Source organism: Coptis chinensis, chromosome 3, assembly GCF_015680905.1.
Source record: "Coptis chinensis isolate HL-2020 chromosome 3, ASM1568090v1, whole genome shotgun sequence".
Lineage (NCBI taxonomy): Eukaryota > Viridiplantae > Streptophyta > Magnoliopsida > Ranunculales > Ranunculaceae > Coptis > Coptis chinensis.
The window spans coordinates 46610928-46620839 of NC_141458.1; the positions used below are offsets into that span (position 1 = coordinate 46610928).

Here is a 9912-nt window from a genome sequence, read left to right on the forward strand (position 1 = left end):
CACTGTTTTTTCCTACGCTATTACAAAATCCAGGCTCAGAGTACAACTGTGTGTCACAAATGAACTGGACCTCGGAAAAATCTCACGCACTTTTATGGAGGTGAACCAACGGTCATGCTCGTGCGGTCACCCGCACGTGCCGGTGGACGGCGGTCATCTTTCGCCTATTTAATCAGCTCCTCTCTACCTTTGTTGTCTCGCAACCTGTTTTGCAAAAAATTATCTCAGTACAAAGAAACAATAAAAATAAAATGACAAAAAAAAAAAAAAAAAAATAAAAATAGAAATGGAGAGGTGAGAATAATGATTCCTTCTTAGATTCTAAACCAATCATTCTCACTCCTTCAATCCATGACGGCGGTGTCATTTGAAGCTTTTGTATTGGTGGAATTATACTTCAAAAGAGTTTAGAAGTTGAGGTTCATCCTAAATTGTTTAGAGATTGAGTGAGGGAGATAGAAGAAGAAAAGTACACTCTTGAATCTTAGAATGGTTCTAAGCTAATGAACTTGAAAGCTTTGATTATAGATGAAAATGAGTTGAAAACATGAAATGAAGATTGATTAAAACATTGAATTAAAACAAGCAAACAAGATGAAGATTGAAACAAAGAACAATAACAAGTTGATTGAAATAAAAGAAATGAAATAACAAGTTGATTGAAATAAAGAAAATAAAATAACAAGAAATTAAAAACATGAAATTAAAAACAAGACAAGAAAATAAACAAACCAAATGGTTTGGATCCTAAGACAATGGATAAGTTATCTCTCTTTTGCTTTTTGTTTATATACCCCTACTTTTGCCATTTACAGATTTTCCCTCATCCATTCTAAACAAGACACCTTACCCCTTTCACTTTTTCTTTTGCTTTATAGGTGCCTTCTTGACCAAGATAGGGTTAGGGATAAGTCTTCATAATTTGAAATAAGGGCCTCCATCTTTGGTCTTTTGATTTGAGTCCTTTGACTGTTGACTGTTGACTTTTTTAGCGCTTTTCCACAGTAGTTACTGATCTTCATAATAAGTGTGATTAAGACTTCTTTTGGTGCTAAGACACAGCTTTTATGATAAGTGGTCCGAAATACTCAACCTGAAAAGGGCAGTAAAAGCTATGAGTTTTCTTTTCGTTAAGCGTAAGAGGGATTGTAATGCAATAATATACAGGTAATAAAATGTACATTTGGGAGCTGATAAAGGCATGACACTGGTTTTGGCAGGCGCGGGCACGAGTTGGCTTTGAGTGTGCGAGCTAGGGTTTTGAGTGAAGATGATGGTGTGTCGGGAGGTCGCGTAGTTGGGTTTTAAACCCGCGTACGAGCATCGATTGTTGCGGTTTAGGTTTTTGAATTTTTGGCCCTAGCCCAAATGAAATGCGGAAATTTCGAAAAGGTCCCGTCTAGTCTCGCAAAGCGTAAAATGCAAATTCCCGCTTCGTTACCGGTCCGATTCGAACAAACGAACTGTGAAAATGATCAGAGTGAAAAATCCTATACAACGGTACTTTGATCCAAGGTTGTATGAAACACAAGATAATAGATGAACGCCTTGAAGTGTGAAGATGACATAAGCTATCACTACAAGAGATGAGGCTTTTAGCTACGCTTATAAGCGTTGCAAAAACTAGCTAATCCGAGCAAAAGGTCTTTTGCCATGCCTATTGTAGCGTTGCGAGGGCGTTGCAGCTTGTGGCGAAACAAAAGATAATTGGAAACACTTAAATCGTTGCTAATACTCTCACTATTTAGTACACACAAAAGCGTTGCCGAAAGCTCCTAAAAGCATAGCAAATAATATTTTCATTTTCTCATTTTTAAAATGTATAATTATTTATAAAAATTAGGCTTAAATACAGAAATATGCAACGTACTTAGGTCCTATTAACACTTGTATCAACATATATTTTTTTTTCACAAACGTATCAATGTACTATGCCCATTTTAACAAAAATAGCAATCCGTTAAGTTCCGTTAGTTAAGTGATGATGTGTCATTACTTTTTCAATTTCGTTTTATTTGTATTTTCCACTAGGCATGCCACATCAACATTTTTTACCAACTCAGCATTGCCAACTCAGCACTGCCAACTCAGCATTTTTTTTTTTTTTTTTTTTTTTAAAGTGAATGAAAAATAAATTAATAATTTTTTTGAATTAATAAATATATAAAAAAAGAATAAATTAATAATTATATAATAATAATAAAATAATTATATAAAAAATATAAAGATATATATAAATAATATATTATTTTGTTTATTATATATATTTGAAAATTATAAAAACACTATAAATAATAATAAAAAAAGATTATAATATAAAATATATATTATTTTATAATAAAATAATATATATAATATAAAAAAAAAATATATATATATATATATATATATATATATATATATATATATATATATAAAAAAAATTATTTATATATTTCTTTATTTATATTTCTTTTTATTTTTTTATATTATAATTTTTTTTTATAATTTATAGTTTTTTTTTATAATTTTCAAATATATATAATAAATAAAATAAAATATTATTTATATATTTCTTTATTATAAAATAATATATATTTTTTATATTATAATATTTTATTATTATTATTTATAGTTTTTTTGATAATTTTCTAATATATATAATAAAAAAAATAATATATTATTTATATATTTCTTTTTTTTTATATATATATATATATATATTTATATTATAATATTTTTTTTTTTATAATTTATAGTTTTTTTATAATTTTCAAATATATCTAATAAATAAAATAAAATAATATTTATATATTATTTTATTATAAAATAATATATATTTTATATTATAATATTTTTATTATTATTTATAGTTTTTTTAATTATTTTCAAATATATATAATAAATAAAGTAATATATTATTTATATATTTATTTATTTATATATATATATATATTTACTTTTTTTTTATATTATAATCTTTTTTTTTTTTTTTTAATAATTTATAGTTTTTTTATAATTTTCAAATATATATAATAAATAAAATAATATATTATTTATATATTTCTTTATTTTTATATAATTATTTTATTATTATTATTATTTTATTATTAATTTTATTATTTTTTTTATATATTTATTAATTCAAAAAAAATTATTAATTTATTTTTCAGTCACTTAAAAAAAACGAAAAATGCTGAGTTGGCAGTGCTGAGTTGGTAGAAAATGCTGATGTGGCATGCCAAGTGGAAAATACAAATAAAACGAAATTGAAAAAATAGTGACACATCATCACTTAACTGACGGAACTTAACGGATTGCTATTTTTGTAAAATCGGGCATAGTACATTGATACGTTTGTGAAAAAAAAATATATGTTGATACAAGTGTTAATAGGACCTAAGTACGTTGCATATTTCTGTATTTAAGCCTAAAAATTATTAGCAATAGTTCTAGCGTAGCTAAAAGAGAATATTGGTCACCCCTTTTTATGTGTTGCAAATAGTGTTGCATTAGCTACACTTGAAGGCATAGCAGAGAATTGCTTATGTTTCACAATCAATTGAGTTTTGGCAACACATTGGCTGTAGCAAAAGATGGTTTGTGATCTAATATAGTAACAAGCTTTGGAAACACTTTGAAGTGTGATTAAAAGCAGGTATTCATTTGTTGTTGGGCACACTTCTAAGCAAAGCCAAAATTTCTACAATTTACCCTACTTTTCTAGTTTTCCATTTCTTCCATGCTTTCCCTGTTTTGTCTTCAGTAACAATTATATGGAGAGATATTAAATCGTCAAACACATCTAATCAAACTAAATTCTTTCATAAGTTCAATAAATAGAAGTTATAGACTTAACCAATTTTAAGTACCATAAAAAATCGAATATCACAATATCAATAGTTATCCATCATTACATCCAAAATGTTCATGTCTACTTAAACTCCTCGTAGATATTTTGTCAAACTTCATAGCGCATTCGCCTCTCCAAGGGAACCTCAAAATCTCCCTCACAATTTGAACACATTCTCCCCCATAACTTGAATTCTGCAATTGGAAAAAGGGTAGTGAGATTCATATATACCTTGAAATGAAATAGCAAGTAGATGCACATTTAATGGTCAAGTAAATTAGGCATAAACAAACTATATATAAGATTTCCCAGATTTTGAATAAGTGCAGTATCGGTTAAACATGCTACAAAATCAGAAAATTTCTCATCAATCACCCTGAACGAAAACAGACGTATCTTTCTCAATAAAGTTTGGAAAGAAACAAATACAATTGGGTTTGAAACTAGACTCATAGAACTACAACTTACCTTAAGACCTTGAAAGCTAAATCTTATTCAGAAAATCGCAGACGTTGACTAAACCTGCTGAACTGTCAGAACAAGTACTAATTCGCCACTCTGAACTAAAACAGTCATAACTTTCACTATATAACTTAGAATAGAACAAACCAAAATAGATATAAAACTGCACTCGAAAGTCTACAACTTCTGTTCAGACCAATCAAGCAAATTCCACATAAAGGTTTTAAGGAAGTCGACTAAACACAGAACATGGGCTGGAAAATCCTAGTTAACATAGCTGTACTAAAAAAGTTGTATCTTTTTCTATATATATTGGATTGAAACAAATACAATTGGATATCAAAGTTAAGTAAGAGTTCTACAACTTCTATTTGAACCTTAAAACCTAGTTCCTACTCACAAATCCACACAAGTCAGCACAATAGACCACAAAAAGAAAAGACAAACAAAACTAAGTTTATTCTATTTGTCATAACTTCAAACTCTACAAACCCAAGTTTTTAAGTTTTAGAAACATATCAACTCCAAATCCATTTTAGCAGAGAAAACACGAGAATCAACTCACCTGAATCAAGTCTAGTCGAAATCGATTTCAAATCCGCCAATAATCAACTTAAGTTACTTTTCTTCTTCAATTAAAACTTTAGCAATACAACTCCCTTGATGCTTGAATTCCACCTTGGTATTGATTACATGAAGAAGAAGAAACCATCAATGGAAAACGTCCCCTAAATCTGTTTTTCTTTTAAATAATATTACCCGATAGATTTTCTAGAAAGAGAGAGAACCGAACAAAGAGTTCTCAAGAAAGAGAGAAAGAACGTATGTTTTCTTTTCCAGCACAATCTCATGGGTTATTTCATTTGCCATGCATTAGTCCACCATAGACCCGTTATTAAAAGTAGAGGCCCAACTCAATCAGACCCAAACAAATCCCAAAATTTGGGGTTTTACAGAACACCCCAAGATCAAACAAAGCACCCACATACAGATCCAGTATCCATCCTTATACAACCCTATATTTCAACTTTTACCAAGTCAAATCATTTCCACACAAGGTAATTACACTTTCCCATCAATATTTAATATGATTAGATATATACTACATTGGTGCAAGCTGTGCAAAGTACCTTCATTATAGCTTTGGCTTTCTAGTTTGATCCAATTTTGAACCTAGTTACTTCCATTACCATCATATTTCTTTGGACTAACAATTCAACTATCGTTCCACATTATACACACAATGATATATAATGTAACATTGAGTAGTACTAGAATAACGTGAGTTACAATATGAGAGGACAAGATCCTAGGCATGGCATATTTCTATTAGAATTACATGACCTAAATCGCATATACTATGAAACTATACCTCAAAAACAACCTAACCGAAAAACTAAGTAATTGCAAAAATATTTTGAATCTTGACGTGCTTCTAAATGGTCTTCCAAGCAAGTTCACGAATCTTGATCACAAAATTAACAGCTTATTTAACCTACTCACAACATAACTAACACCTCCAAAAAGATTACAAGATATATCCTTCAACTGACAGACCTATAGAAAACACTAATAGCTATGCATAGCCAGCAGAAGAATATGTAACTAATTAGAACATGTACAATCGTGTCACAGACTCACATTGTCGGTGATAGTGCATCCAATCTTCATAGAACTATGTCACATTAATTAAAAGCAGTTAGAGTGATAGTGCATCTAATTCCAATCTTCATATGTTGCATTACATCAAGCCTTTTTTAGCAAAGAATAAACAATAGCAAGTCATAGCACAAAAATATATTTCCAAACTGAAAATAACTAACAAACAAAGCCTAAAATTTAATTAGTTCAAGAGAACACATACAATTGAATAGTTGTTTCCTTTAGCTGGTTGAACTACTAACATCTGCCGAACAATACAAAGTATGTGCAAACAGCCTAAAAAACAACATAGTTAGATATTAGCACCTAAATAAAATGGATTGCTAGTGTCGAGTACCTTCCTAGTTTGATCCCAAATATTTCACGAAGCATTCTCAATTTATAAGGTGCCCTGAATAGCTCTTGCATCCTGCTAGAAGAAAACAAAAATAGTGAGGTGGCAGTAAAAAGTCTAATAGAGTAAACAAACAATGGAATATGGCTATGCCATCTAATTTGTACAAAGTATACAAAAGATGAGCTTTTAAAACAAAAAAAATCAATTTGATGCTATTAAAACAAAACAAAAGGGGAGCTTTTGTAACAAAACAAAATAGCAAACAAACCCACAGGCAAACCCCCATAAGAAAACTAACAATCCAACCCCAAATCAGCTTGTAATTGAATTTAAGAAAAAAGTTAAGGAAACAACTAACCATCCTTGTAACTTCTCGAGCCACAATCAAATCCCCAAATCTGCTAATAGAAGTCAACATCAATCCAATTCCTGAATCCAAACCTCAACAATGTAAATAAAACAAAATTCATCCAACAAAGCCCCACACAACAATGAGAGAAGTAGGGAAATTTAGAGCGAAGAAAGGGAGATACTTCACTTACCGAGAGAGACGTGCGCGCGAGAGGATTTGGGTTTTGATTTCAGGTAGAGAGAGAGAGGGAGAGAGAGAAGGGAGCCGGTGTTAGAGGTACAACAAATGGTTTTTTTTTTTTTTTTTTTAAAAATTTTTCATGAAAAATATGGGAGGGTGATTGAAAAATCAGTGCAAGTATAATAGGGCGCGGTAGAAAATGGGTTCCAACTTGCAGCAAGGTGGCTCATAAAATGCATAATCACATTTTCCTCAAAGTATTAGCAATGCTTATTGTCGTAGCAAAAACTAGTCTATATTTGCTACACTAGAAAGCGTGCTAAGGATGGAAACAAAGTGTAGAAGCAAAAGAACAAGGTTTTCTCTAGTTACATAATATGATGACCCAACTTTCCCAGACTTGTCTTTTTGAATATCTATTTCCTTCATTCTTTAACCAACACCTACGCCCTGTATCACCTAATAAAGACCTCTAGCTCAATTAGGAATAGGTTGGTGTGATAGTAAGTGGTAGATGTGTTTGATTAATCTCGACTTCTTTGGATTGTCATTGTGATTGTGAGGAAACGTGTGCTCACTGCACACTGGAGTTAGCAAACTTGAGTAGAAAAATCATAGTGTTATGTGTTTTGACACATTCCCTATGAGAACTTACTTAGGCACGCTACCCAAAAGTTTCAGAAACGGATCTTCCATTGCATTTCATATCATAGTTCATTGTATAGTTGTTTATCTTATGATGATTTGATTATTATGCATGTATTAGTTTAAGTTTTAGAATGATCATTCTTGTTTAAATACTAGTGAGATGTATAGATCATTGAGACATAAAAAAGGAAACAATAGTTTTATTTCTTAGTCGTTGTAGTATAGATGAAGTTTGTGAGTACCTTCACTAGAAAACTCTCACGAGGCTATAACTCGTCCACTAGGGAATTCCTAGTGGTTTAAGGCCTTGTTGCATATTGTCAATGCAATCGCACTCGGCGAAACGAGATTAGTTAGAACTCCATTTTTGGTCACTTATTCTAATTTCTCATATTTGCTTGAGGACAAGCAAAATGCTATTTGGGGGTGGTTTGATAAGAGCCCAAAACTGTAGTTTTAACCCCTTTAATAATATTGCTTTAGATCAATTATGTGATTAATAAGTAAGAGTTAATACTGTTATCGTGTTTTTGTGTATTACAGGCTTCGGAGTTGAATAAATGTCAATTCGTTACTAAGTAGGCACTAAAAAGAGCTAAAGTGATTGCTATAAAAGTTCTATGAAGAAAGTCCAAGTTTCATGGAGAAAAAGCCCTTAAAAAGCCCAAGTCAAAGTTGTTAAGTGAAAGTCAAACCGGATTAGAAAGTTGAAGAAAAGTCAACAGAACTTCAAAAGGCCATATCTTTAGACTCAAGCCTCGGAATTAAGCCCATTTTATATCAAAATGACCGGCTCAGAAATCTCTTTCCAATGGTCCACGCCTTGCCTCAATCAGAGTAGTATAAATTGGTGAAATCGAGTGCTACAATAACACAACTAGAATTAGAAGTCTTGGATTTACCCAATTGGGTTATGGACTTGATTTATGGGTCCATAACCTAGTCTAAAAGCACATGCACCTCTTTAGTTTAGAATAATTTAGGGTTCTCTCTCTCTCTCTCTTTTTGTAGTATAGTTTAGGTTAGAATAATTTAGTTTGTAAGCTCCATTAAATCCTTTATTAAAACCCTTAGTTTAATATTCAATTCTTGTCTTTTTAATTTAATGTCTTCATCTTATTGTTTTGATATTATTTATCCAATGAAACTAGGCTAAAAACTCCATTAGAGGAGGTTAAAGAAGCCATGTTAGGATGATTGCTTGTTAGAATAGTTGTTATTTAGAATAGAATTTCAAGTGCATTATTATAAGTGTTTAGAGATAAACCTCATAATGATGAACTAGAGTTTAGAGCTACCATCAAAGAGATTTGTGGTGGAGCTAAACTCTCATGTTAGTGGAACCTTGATTCGAGAGGACTTGGTATTCACTAGGGATCAATATTCGATTCGATGACTAACTAATAGCCAATCGAATTGCATGGTGGAATTTCCCTCCTATATGTTCTTCCAATTCATTAAATTCACCTTTTAATTGCTTAGTTAAATTAGTTAAATTTATAATTAGTTTTAGTTTAAATAAATCACAACACTACTCTCATTGTTCTCACCATTGGTTCCTTGTGTTTGATTAATTGAATTCATTTATGTCTTGCTAGTTTAAGAGTGGAACGATTTCGTACTCTCTATATATTGCATGAATATATATGTGAGAGTAGAAAATAAATAATTGATACCGTAAAAATAAGGTTAGAGTAATCTAGTTTAGTTTTTACGGGTTGTTAATAAGGCTTTAGGCTATATTCTCACAGGATTTGTAAAATAAGTACTCTAGCCTAGATTTCAGAAACTTACTACCAATACAAACATAGATGCTCATGCAATATATTTATGGAAATATGCAATAATTATTACATACATATTAACCAAAATTTCTAAAAACTATTTTAATTTAAAAGCTAACATGAAACTTCTAGATTAATATCATCATGGAGAAAGAAACAATACCAGTATTCTTAAGTGTAAAGCATAAACTTTTTATTTATATTTTTGAATTTTTTACTAGAAAACAAGTGCATATTAAAAAAAAAATATATATATATATATATATATATAGGTGCCTTAAATTACGCGTGTTTCTATGTCACCCCCAAACAAAAACATGCTTTGTCCTTAAAGTAGAGAAATAAAAAGGGTAGAAAATACCATTGAAATGCGTGAAAATTTAAGAACACCTGCAAAAAAAATTCAGAACATACTAATATAGATAAAATAAAAACAGATGCAACTCTATATGAGTTTCACCCATTATGGGAATAACAAAAATTAAATTGCTTGGGACATAAGCAGATACTAACAAAAAGTAAAACGTACCTCATATCCAGCATTTAAGCATTATCCTCTTATTCTATAAAGAAGTGAGGTTCCTTTGCATCCTACCACACCATGATAATTTGCCAGGCCTCACGGCATTTATCATTTACAATTGCTAACCTGTTA

General features: G+C 30.5%; 1 long non-coding RNA gene across 2 annotated transcripts; it reads right to left on the reverse strand.

The window, feature by feature from the left end:
• Window positions 1-3813: 3813 nt before the first annotated feature.
• On the reverse strand, window positions 3814-6932 carry LOC147509814 (uncharacterized). 2 transcript variants are annotated; one of them, XR_015216648.1, is made up of 6 exons: window positions 6836-6932; window positions 6652-6722; window positions 6294-6365; window positions 6159-6232; window positions 4860-4972; window positions 3814-4026 (listed from the first exon to the last, which is right to left on the reverse strand). It is a non-coding gene; the product is annotated as an uncharacterized LOC147509814 (long non-coding RNA). The 2 variants fall into 2 exon arrangements; XR_015216649.1 differs by lacking the exons at window positions 4860-4972; window positions 6159-6232.
• Window positions 6933-9912: the final 2980 nt, after the last annotated feature.